This window comes from Callithrix jacchus, chromosome 9 (assembly GCF_049354715.1).
Source record: "Callithrix jacchus isolate 240 chromosome 9, calJac240_pri, whole genome shotgun sequence".
NCBI classification, from domain to species: Eukaryota; Metazoa; Chordata; class Mammalia; order Primates; family Cebidae; genus Callithrix; species Callithrix jacchus.
Window position 1 is genome coordinate 42,609,918 of NC_133510.1, and position 10,685 is coordinate 42,620,602.

The 10,685-nt window shown below is 40.9% G+C and overlaps 1 long non-coding RNA gene across 3 annotated transcripts; it reads right to left on the minus strand.

Moving 5' to 3' along the window:
- Nucleotides 1–1,383: 1,383 nt before the first annotated feature.
- LOC144577887 (uncharacterized) lies at nt 1,384–10,685 on the minus strand. 3 transcript variants are annotated; one of them, XR_013522724.1, is made up of 4 exons: nt 10,627–10,685; nt 8,271–8,577; nt 6,918–7,003; nt 1,668–1,980 (listed from the first exon to the last, which is right to left on the minus strand). It is a non-coding gene; the product is annotated as an uncharacterized LOC144577887 (long non-coding RNA). The 3 variants fall into 3 exon arrangements; XR_013522725.1 differs by lacking the exon at nt 6,918–7,003 and having other exon boundaries at nt 1,384–1,980; nt 8,479–8,577; XR_013522726.1 differs by lacking the exon at nt 6,918–7,003 and having other exon boundaries at nt 1,461–1,980.

The following is a 10,685-nucleotide window of genomic DNA, read 5'->3' on the forward strand; positions in this document are numbered from 1 at the left end:
GTCTTCTATCTCCATTGAATGATTTGTTCTGGGCCCTTTATATCTTTGCAAATCCAGTTTCTCTATCTGTTATTGGAAACAATATCACACCTGAGAGGCCATCTAAACCCTGACATACGGAACTTTGAGCTTTTCGCAATAAAGGTTAAGTGGTATTGTCATTGTTGACATACTTCTTTTACTGTTAATAGAGACCAGCTAAGAATGGTGACTTGAGTCTTCAAAATGAATATTCAAACTTAAAATTTTTTTCTCTAGTCTAGATAGTACTTCCAAGGAAAGCTTTTTTCAGATGATTTTACTTCAGTACCACTGGCCTCTGGTACTGGTACCTCCTCTATATGGCATGTGAATTAAAGAGTAAACTGTCTGGGTGTAGTGGCTCACACCTGTAATCCCAGCTGGGAGTCTGAGGCGGGTGGATCACCTGAGGTCAGGAGTTTGAGACCAGCCTGGCCAACAGGGTGAAGCCCCAACTCTACTAAAAATACAAAAACAATTAACCGGGCATGGTGATGCATGCCTGTAATCCCAGCTATTCAGAAGGCTGGGGCAGGAAAATTGCTTGAACCTGGGAGGCGGAGGTTGCAGTGAGCCAAGATCGTGCTACTGCACTCCAGCCTGGGCAACAGGGTGAGACTCAGCCTCAAAAAAAAAGAGTAAACTAACTGATGAAGTATTTTATCACTTGGTCTAACTAAGGAATAGGAAAATGTACTCTAACTGCGCTCAAAAGAAGGCATGTATCTGGGCACCACATCCAAAGAAAGCCTCACTTTAAAATATATATTTTTGTGCATCTCAAAACATAAAAACTCAGTGTTTTTTAAAATACATTTCAATAGTTAGAAAATGTCTAAAGGTAAAGTGTCTTCTCTAGAACAAAAAAAAAAAAAACTCTCTTCTTTCAGTTCTCTGCCCTCAGAGAAATTAAGATGACCAAAGAGATTCCAGTTTCCATAGCCTCAGCAGTTGTAGGTAGGAAGCTGAATAGAAATGTCTTTTGACCAATAGAAATAATCTGGTGGTAAGTGCCTCATTGCCCTCCTGGAAATTTGTTTTCAGAAACTAAAATCAATGGGAAATCCTCAACCTGGGAAGGCTCTGAGGTTTAACACCTTTGATAGCAGAGCTGGTAACATGCTAACAAAGGTCATGGAAGTAAACCATATACCAGGGAGCACATTTCTTATAACAGGCTTAGGTCCTTAGGTATCAGGCAAGAATCTAATTGAAGAGGAAGACAGCTGTATCAGTTGACACCCCTTACCCCTGGCCAAAAGGAGAGAGAGGGTATAGTTGGGGGAGAAAAGAGAATTTGTGACCCCAGCTTCTCTGCTTTATGAAAGAGGTGCTTGCACACAATCATTGACTTCTTGCTGATTGAAAGTTTACTAATTCAAGATTTATTTATTCAAATATTCCAGAAATGATTAAGGAAAGAGACCATCATTCTTTCATCTCTTTCTGCAAACCGTTTAATGAATACTTGTTTCCTCCTTTGTTTCATCAAGGTTTTGGAGACAGGAGGAACAGGACCACAGAATCATAGAGTGGGCTGGGTCTCCAGGTTTTCAGGTTCAGCAGGAAGGAGGCTGGGCTGAGCATTAACTGAAAAGTAAAGGATGTTGACCTTTACTTTTGGTTCTGGTCTCAATTCAGATTTACGATGCCAATGTCAGATCAGGCCAGTGACGGGGGTCTTGCGTCTGAACCCTTCCTTGGCCATCAATCATCTCCAGGTTTTCCAAAGCTTCATAGTCAGTATTCTCTTGTGCTGAAGTCCCTGACCATCAGCTTTCGGTTAGTCCTGAAGGTTGATGGAAAACAATGCAGATATCCATGTCTACTCTTGTTTATCCCACGAGATGTTTTCAGATTTTGTCTAGTTTATTATTGCACCAAGAAGCATCGTGTTTTTTCTCCCATCTTCAGGGTCAAGAATTTGATTCCCAGTTGCTGAGAAAGGCCAGACTTCTCCTGGGAAGAAATATGTCTGTTACAGAAGTCTGTGTCAGATTATTTCATCTGTTAGCAGCAGAATCAGAAGATAATGAGGCCTACTCAACAGAGACTAGTTTTGACAAATGGTACACATTTTTGAACTCATTTCAAAGTACAGACTCCTATTTCATTTTCTAAGACTCTGAATAACTTATAGACAATTTAATTGGCTGTATTTGGGATAGAGAATTCCTAAAACCCTGAGTATAATATTTGGATTTAAAGAAAAAGACACCATAATAGAGGCCATTGTTCAAGTAAGTAGAGACAGGTTCATGTCTTTCAAACCTTGGATAAAATATAAAGAAGATCATTAAATTCTAATTTGAAAGAATTCCACTGAAAAACTTGGAAAACAATCCACTCTGAGAATATGAGACAGAATTAAAATATTTACTGGACAATTGCTTGTGAAGAAGCATTTATTTTATATCACTTAACAAGACTGAATTGTCAAACTGTTTAAAATTCCACTGGAAAAATTTGGATTATCATGGAAGTGTTTACTCTTTTATCCTTCCTTGTATATTGGATTACTCATGGAGGATAATGGAAAGAATCTGAGAAATGCTGGTTTTAGCAGCAAATCCGACTGCATTTCAGAAACGTTATAGGCTATGTAAACACATGTCACCTTTGGACATGTATTATCATAGCTGCATTATTACTGGAGCAATGTAAGGCAAAAAGAAATGAAAAAGTCCAGCACTATCAGCAGACATAATCCTTTAGAGGCTGATGGTACAAAAAACATTCTTCCAATATAACGACCATGCTTGTTTAAGAAGAAAAGCACCATCTTTATTTTGTTTTGCTAAATACCACCATTAGCTGCAGAAGCGATGATTCCTCACTCATGCAGTAATGCATGCCTTTTAAAGCCATTCTGGAACCATGGCGTTATCACCTGTGAAGATTCTGCAACCATGTATGCCCTAGATCACTTGCTGAAAAAGTATGTTTAGAACAAAGAATCATGTAAAAGTATGTTTAGAACAAGACTGAACTTTTTTTTTAATATTATAGTCACTTTTAATTATTCATTCTGATACCAAATGGGCATTTCCACCTTTTTTCTTATAATATCTGAGTTGTAGAGGCACAGATAGTTTACAATGAGGCAACAGTTCTTGGCTGCCTGATGATCACCCAGAGGGATCACAACAACAGATTTCTGGGCTCCAGCCCCAGAGTTTCTGATCCAGTCCTACTAGGATGGAGCAGAGAATGAACTTCTAACAAGTTCCAGGTGATAGAGATGCTGATTTCCTGGGGACCACACCTTGAGAAACACTGCAATAAAGAAATGGGCAGGGAGAATGCTAAAAGACCATTTTTGGAAAAAAAATCTGTATGTGTCATCAGGCTGGGCTAGTGCCGAACGAAGAGACAGCTAAGCTTTCCCCCAGAAGCCCAGCTTCTGTACGGCCTGCCCATCTGCACACAGAACCTTCTGCCTCCTGTTTTCTATTCTCCCTCTCCTACATCCAGTTCTCAAAAGACCTCACAGATCTTGCTATCTTCATTTACTATAAGGTGTAAGTTAATTACAGCAATTATTCCTTGCAGAAACTTTTGGATTTTAACATGTATCAAAACTTTATTCAAAGAAATGAAATTCAAACAAGGAAAATGCATCTATTTTAAATGGGAAACTTTTTGTTACATTTCCACTCTATCACCTCATTACCAGAGTGATCAAAATATCACATTCTTCCTGCAACTTCTTGCTCAAATTCTTCATTGACCTTCTATACCCTATAGGTAAATTTTAAATTCTTAGCAAGACTCCAAGCCTTTCAATATATGCCACTGCCTACCTGTAAACCTCATCTACCACTTCTCCCTCTTCCCATATTACATACAATACTGAGTTACTTCAAGTTATCTGAAAATGTTCTATCCTCAGGATCAGCTATGTGATTTTGGGGGACAAATGGAATATGAAAAGCCAAGGCCCTTTTTCAAAAATGTACCAAAGAATTTTAAGACAGCAACAGCAGAGCATTTGTCCAAGCGCAGAGGCTTCTCAGCATGGATCCCTGAGTGATGGCAGGCTGCAGACCCAGGATTTATTCTAGAGACAATAACTCATAAATCTCCTGGTATTTGTTTTCCGGTGTCACAAAGAAACTGATCAAATATTTTAATTTCCTTTCGCTTTGAATTACTATCTTTAGATCTGTACTTTGAATTTCAAGTACAGGAATGCACTTGAATTTTGCCAGTATGCCTTTGTTCTTTTTCCAGAAAAACACTCGCATGACTAGAGCATGCAACGTACTACCTTCACCCTGGTATCACTTACTCTCCTCAAGCCACTGTCATATTCTCTCCTGCTCTGGTACCTTTGCAACATTCTAGTTCCTCCTTCTGAAATGCCATTCACCTGTCTGTCATCTGATAAACTCCCACTCAACCATCAGCTGCTCAGCTCAGGCTCCTTTGCTGTGAGGCTTTCCCAATACCTGGGGGGAAGATTTAGGCACAGGGTGCACATCTGCACTTTGTGATTAATTCATTCAATCCTCATCTTGTCTCCATGAACAAGAGACTCGAGGCTATTCAAAGGCATCAATAGATCTTTGTATCTTCCATGTCTAGCATGGTGGCCTGGAGGAAGGACTCAAAAGTACTTGTTAAATAAAAGGACGAGTGGTCAGCTTTAACATTTTTTACTATTGCAAGAACAGTTTCCTGGAAGAAAAACAATTCTAAAGCCAAGGGGTAGCTTAAATGTGATTTTATCTGTTGGAATTACTAGGTGGGGTTGTAAATTTACTTCAAGTTTCCACAAAGGGAGACACTTGGGAGAAAGAACTGACCTTGGTGGTCTTTCAAACCTTTTCTATGTGTGTTTGACACCCGGAGATGTGTTTCATCCTGCTCAGTGGAGGACTGTGGCATATGGGACAATTTGAAAATGCCACCAAGGATGCCTCACTAGACTGGAGGCCCTAGACTGCTTGCATATGGGAAATTTTGTTCTTATTTCAAATATCAGCAACTATTTAAGGTCTACAGTCAATTTCTTAGGGCTGACAACCTAGTCTGTGGTTAGTGTATGTTCTTAGTGCCTCCTCCTCCTTCGTGACTTCTGGCCACTCTCAATGTTGCCCTACCATGGGTGGGTGCAGAAATACCTTACAGGCTGAAATTCAAACCAATAAAGTCTGCTTTTTAAAAACGTAAGGTTTGTCTGTGAATTTCATGTACCCAAGCTTTCTTCATCCCTGGCTCACACATAAAATTAGAGCATTGGCAGAATATCATATTTACTTAGGTTTTTTTTCCCCTCTAAATTGCATGTCCTGTTTTGAGTAGAGTGTGAGAGAAAATCAAGGAAATTATTCAAAATTTTAATCTTCTAAGATGTGTTTTAGCAGTTAGTGTGTACTCTGTCCTTGCACACAGTCTAGGGATTGAAGCAGCACTTTTTTGTTTCTTTCTGGCCAGGCCACGGAGAGGCGAGCTCGTTCTTACCAGCTTTCTGTCTACATTGCTGCTCTCAATCTTTCTATCCTTACTTTTATTTCCTTATCTCTTGAAGCTGGTGGACTTTCATTCCCTCAAAGCACCTCCAGACTGGCGGGCATCACTAACGAACTGGGAGAAAGGATGGCTAGGCCTGGGCATGAATCTCAAAACGCAAGAAAATCCTCAACAGGTTAGATGCATCTTCAGCTGGTGCTGAAACCTTAATCTCCATTGGGACAGGTAAGTTTATCCACCTGCTCTGAAAGAAAATCCCTGACTGTCTAAACCAAGTGACCCATTAGGAGAGCAGGAAGCACATGAGAAAGGTTGGATTGAATCAGAAAGTTGTCTGAATAGCAAAGCAGCTGTATCCTTCTCTTGGATGTTAATGGTTCCGTTTTAGTTTTAACCTGTTTGGGTGAATTTCCTATTCACGCCTTCATTCGTGCATTCCCAAATGCAAGTCCGATTTGCTTAAATACTTAATTCATTTGGGAGCCTTATAACTTGCTTTCCTAGGCTGGACTCTTGGTGTTGGGAAGGAGTTTGATGGGTTATGCAGTCTGTCCCCATCCAACACCTGAATCTGTCCTACAACTGCCATGCCTGGGTCTGTGTCCTTTTTCCTTACATATTACCAGGGATGGAAAATTAACTGCTGTCCAAGGTTGCCTACTCAATCCTTGAGCAGCTCTATTAGAAATATCTTCTTTTCATAAGCCACACGTCAGCTGAGGTCAACTTGCCCTTTCAGGATTGAAATGAAATTGTTTTGTGTTCTCATTCCTTATGTGGTGAGCCATTTAACAACCCTCTGAAACTCTCTGCTTATCTTTGACATGTGGGCAGGTTGTTTATGGTGTTCCTGGCTACCTCTGGCTGAGCATAATCACTCCATGTATGGACTCCCTCTCTTTTCTGTGCCTGCTTCCCCTTCTGTGTACCCTGTCCTTCCACACTGAACATTCCCCGTTTCCTGTTTGGACATTCTACTGGAGCCTGTCTTAAACACAAGATTGTGTGATGTATGGGATGGATTTTAACAGGAGAATTGGGGCAACTATTAGAGTTTACAGGACAGCAACCAAACGACCTATAATTACATATTGGACATTCCGATTATTTAAAGTCTTTCAGACACCTCATCACCAGGAGCCTCTTTCCTTGGCCACGTTCTCTATAGCTTCAGCCTCTCAGCATGGCACTTGGCTCTGTCTCATCTTCTAACTTCTCACCTCTCTGTCTAGTTACATGCTTCCGCATCGAATTCCAGTTAACTTCTACACAGAAATTTGATTTTGCCTTTTTATTCTTCTAAATTTTGACCTTCGGACCTCATGCCCCACCACCTGGGCAGTTTGTCAACACATCTTTCCAATCATTGCCCATGTCCTGGAAGTCTTGTGCCAGCTGTTACCCTGCCTCCATGTGGTTACCTGAAGCCCAAGTCTGACTCCCTGTAGCTTCTATCCAGTTCGTTAAAGCCTGCTCTCTTGGCTGGCCTCTTGCTCTGGAGTCATTGCTATGGACAGAAAGAACACAGGCTTTGGAATTAGACCTGAATTTGAAACCCAGACCTACTACTCATGAGCTGTGTGATACCTATCAAGGTACCTTTTGAGGCCATGTTCTTCAACCATGAATGGTGATAATTATACCCTCTAAAAGATTTGTGTGAGAATTTGATTAGGTAATGCATGGTGTCTGGTATATGGTACACACTAAAAAATGTTTATTTCTTTCCCTTCTTCTCATCCAGCTTCAAACTGCAGCATTGAGGAAGGAGAATCTTTCTAAGACTGGCTGGATCCATTTGTTTTTACCTCTTTCCCTTACCTACTGATAGCTTGGCTCTCAGGGCTTTTTAATCCAGTCTCTACCGTCATCTCCATCTTTGGATTTCAGTACTCTGCTACTTCCACTCTATGCTCCAGATACATGGAACTACTCAGTGATCCCAAACTTCCAAATCTCTGGAAGCTTGCCATGATATTTTCCACTTTTTTGCATGGACAGCTTCTACTCAGGTCTCATTTAAACACCACTCTTCCATCCAGAAAACCTTCCTGATTCTCCCAAGACCAAGTTGGGCATCATTACTGTCTGTTCCCCTAGCACCCTGTGGCTATCCCCATGGCAGCACTCAGCACAGCACACTGCTCTGAAATTTCCTGTTACTTCGCTATCCCACATATCATAAGCTTCCAGAGGCACAGGTAGACCCTTCATTAAATTTTTATCTCTAGGCTGTGGCATATAGTAGCCCATCAAGAATGTTCAGCGTTGAAGAAATGCACCTGCCTTGCTTCCACATTATGTGGCCTCATAGTCCTGACTTGACAGATGATAAGCACCACCTTCAATCACTTAGAAACCATTTTCCTTCCCCTGTCTCATCTGGCCCCCTAGTCACATATACAATATTATAGGAATGTATTTCTCAAGCAATAAGGAATTATCAAAGAAAGAGAAAATTCAAGATCTATATTTCATTTAACTTTGAGAAAAAGGACATGATATAGGTGAGATGCTAAAGTTTAGTAAACAGAGGTAAAGAATAATAAACTGCAAAAAAAAAAGTCTAGCAAATGAGAACCCCGATGCTCTAAGGAAACAGCATTTGACAACTGAAAGATAACTGTGGCAAGAGTGGAAAATGTGTAAGAAGCATACTGTGGAAAAGACAAAGGTAACACATAAAGTACTGAACACAGTGGTGATGCAGGGGCTTTTACATTCATACATGATCCCTTAACTTCATCGTATTCCATTGTTAACATAACACATACACTATAGGAACTTTCTCTTTCTGTCTCTCCCTCTGTTTGTAGATATGATGCTGACTAACTTGGAAATAGCTTCAGAGACGATGGGCCTCAAGTCATGGCTCATAGATATCCATGAGCTGTCCTGCCTGAGTAGTGCTTAATCCAAGTCGAGAATTTTCCAAATGGCATTAGGAGTGTTGAGATTACTGTGAAGTGGCGGCCCTCTTACTTTGTGAGAAGATGTAGGAGAACTTGTCAGGGTTGACTGAGGGTAATTCTGGTTGCCATATCTCTTTTTTGCCATCTCACAAGTAGCCCCTCAGTCCCCCTGAAAAAAAAAAAAACTAAATCAGAGATTCTATCATAGCTCTCACAACCCAAATCTCACTAACATGCAATATTTAAAACTTTTAAGTGAACAAATAAAGTACCTTGGAACATATTTTTTATTTTGGTGCTAAAACTTTGCTTTAAATAGATGAAATTCCAAACATAAGCCCTTAAATAGTAGTAATACTGATACTAGGAAAATGTGATAATTATTATGATTTCTTGACCCACCACATAGGTTATTTTAATCTTCACATGAACCCAGCCTGTGATGTGGATGGAGTCCCAGATTGGAGATGAACAAAGAATGCATCCCTGCCCATCCCCGACATGTGCTCACACACAAGAAAACCGAGCCAGGCACATGTTCCCGAAGGCACCCTTTGTTCAGAGCTGGGCATTCCTTTGGTATGGGGAAAGGGCTGTATGATTTCACTAGCATTTCCATATCAGAGAGAAATCCTACAAGAAAGCGCTGTATTTGAGCTGTAAGAGGGGACCACTCCAGAAACAATTTTAGACCAGTTATTTGTCTTGTCTTTTTTGAGGCTTAGATGCTCATTTGCACAAAGGGTACAAAATGAAAACCAGTAACCATTAGGAAACAGGTCTGGCTATTATAACAAAAGTCAAAATAATTGTGGCTTAAAAGGAGCAGGTGTTAATTCCTCTCTCACGCTATTCTGAACGTTATCAGTCTAGAGCTGAGAGGGCTGTTCCACAGCCTGAGAGGGCTGCTACACTGTCTTTTCTCAACTCCTGCCTCACATTCACCTTCCGGCCAGAGGGAAAGGAGACGGGGAGTGAGAGGACACAATCCTTCCTTACAGGCATAAACCTCAAGTTGCTTACACCTTTTCTGTTCACATCCTATGAGCTAGCACTTAGTCACATGGCCACATCAGTCTGTAAGACAAGGTGGAAGATGTAATCTTTAGCTGAAATACCATGGGCCCAGTTAAAACTCAGTAGGTTTTTAATTAACAAAGCAAGTAAAAAGGCATACACAAGAACAGCCAACAATTACCCTTAAAGTTCCCTGTGATGTTCTGCTAAAATAATACACAGGTAGAATGTCTGACATAAAGTCAATGTTCAATCGGTAGTTGTTAACATTGCTTTATTAAGCAAAAATTTAAGTCAGGCAATTTGATTTCCTTCTTGATAAAGAGACAAAATAAAAATATACCTTCACTCAGAGACTTACAATGAGGGTCAGATTATGAACGACTGAGGTTAGGATGTGAAGTGAATTGTTCATATTGGCCTCCTGGACCTGCTCAGTTCTGCATACTGAAGGCTTTATCCACGGGTCCAGCCTTGCCCAGTGCCTCAACTAATCCTGATCAGGATTTCTCTAGCATGGAGTCTTACAGCTCTATGTTCAGAATCTGGCGTGTCTTGGGTGAGTCCAAATTGCAGCTTCCTTAACACACTATTCACGCATCTGAGCCTCTGTGCCACTTGCTCCCCTCCTCTACTTGTCCAAATGGACCTTATAATCAAGCCCACACAAACATTACACAAGGGTGGTGACACACAACTCTTGCGTATGTGGAAATTCTGTTATCCTTTCTAGCCACCTGTCTTTCATGTTCCAATCCCCTATCAAGTTCAAAGGAAAGAGACAATCAGAAGCTGAGCTGGACGGACACTGTGCCAAGATAGAAGCCAAGAGAAATGTGCCAGGATAGAAGCCAAGAAAACAAGAACATATTTGTGGCAGTATGGCTGCAGTGGTGAGTGGTCACACAATAGTCCTCCGTAAATTTCAGGTCACAATTTATGAAAAGTCCTACCAGATTGAGGGGGAGATCTAAGGGGAGTGGGAGGCAGGAGGAGGTTAATTCCTGCATCATTGCATTCTCAAGTGATTCTGACACTCAGTAGGACACCTAAGAAGCAGGTACAATAGTAACTCCTTGCCTGTGTTCTCACTCCTATGGTTTCAGTTATCTGGGGTCAACCATGGTCTGAAAATATTAAATGGAAAATTCCAACATAAACAATTCGTAAGTTTTAAGTGTGCCCTCCCTCCCCATCTTACCCAGGATGTAAATCCTCTCTTGGTCCAGCGTCTCCATGCTGTCTACCCTCCCTGTCTGT